We start from the raw sequence: 1,408 nt of genomic DNA, 5'->3' as shown, positions 1-1,408 counted from the left end.
ACCATCTGGTTCCCAGTATATTTTATTCATTTATTTATTGCCTGCCCATCTAAAATACAGTAATCTTGACAAGGGCCAGGTTTATTTGATTTGCTCTGTATGTGACACCTATAAGAGTACCTAACAATAGAAAGCACTCAATAAATGTTTGTTGAGTACATGTCTTGGTTGATTGAAACAGGCCTTTAATGCCAAGAAGAGTTGCACACACATGTAGTCACATTCACTTTGAAGCTAAGGGCTGTTCAAGTAGCAGCCTGGTCAATGTAGCAGACTGTCCAGAGAGACAGAGAGAGATCCTAAATTATGATTGCCCATTTGCCTGTTGATATCCTGGGTGATAGTGGCAATCTCTTAAAGGTGGTGGCTGGAGCAGCCCATCATTGTATGCAGATAGTTCCTGGCATATGGTCAATACTCAGAAAACATTTAATCTGTGTCTGTGTTTTCAGAGCATCTTGATTATTCCACCTATAAGAAAAAAAGATCCAAAACCTTCCAGCTTACATTCTCCATCAAGTCCAAGTAAGGTTGAACTCTTCAACAGGGATACACCAAGAATGTATTGTGCCTCTACCAAGCAGGTCACTGTTGGGGCATTAAACTCAGTTTCTGCTTGGGGTTTTAGGAAGGTAGGCCCAAAGCTACCCAAATCAACTAGGCCAAAACAAAATGAGTAAGACACTGAAGAGCGGTTTCTGGGTGTGGTTTGAAAGCAAATGTCTCTGTTAAATATGTCAAACATGATTACAAGGAAACATGGAGCCACAGGGTGTGGGCTTTCATGCTGGGGAGGTAGAGATAATCTTTGTGGAGGTCTCACATTGTGTTACAGAACAACTTAAAGAGTACCTGTTCAGAGAGCACTATCCTGATACCCAAATGTAAATCTGATGACCTGTTTTTCTGTTTTTCCTTTAATTTAGACTTTTTAATAGTGTATATCAGTTGTACAATATAAAGGATGTCATTATGGCATTTTCATGAATGTATATCTTATACTTTGAAATAATCTTACTTCCCTTTCCCTTTTTCCTTCTACATCTCTAGTTTGAATTTTCTGCAGAGTGCTCACTATTAGGTGATTGTTTTGTTTCCTTAGTTACTAGATGGCAAACTTTAAGGGACTGAGGGGGCCTTGTTCACTTTTGTACCCCCAAGTCCGGGAACTCTGCCTGGTGCAGGGCAGTCACTGCATAAATATGTGATATGTGAATAAATAAAGGAGGAGCAGGAAAGATGCCTCAATGGTTGAGAGCACTGACTACTCTTCCGGAGGACTCAGATTTGACTCCCAGTGCCCACATAGTGGCTCACAACCAGGGGATCTGACACCCTCTTATGGCCTCCACAGGCATCAGGCATGCATGCCATTCACAGACATACATGCAAACAAAACACCCACACA

Source organism: Peromyscus californicus, unplaced genomic scaffold, assembly GCF_007827085.1.
Source record: "Peromyscus californicus insignis strain IS unplaced genomic scaffold, ASM782708v3 Scaffold_4__1_contigs__length_199733344, whole genome shotgun sequence".
Lineage (NCBI taxonomy): Eukaryota > Metazoa > Chordata > Mammalia > Rodentia > Cricetidae > Peromyscus > Peromyscus californicus.
The sequence above is the reverse complement of the archived record's forward strand: the minus strand, read 5'-3'. Positions refer to the sequence as shown.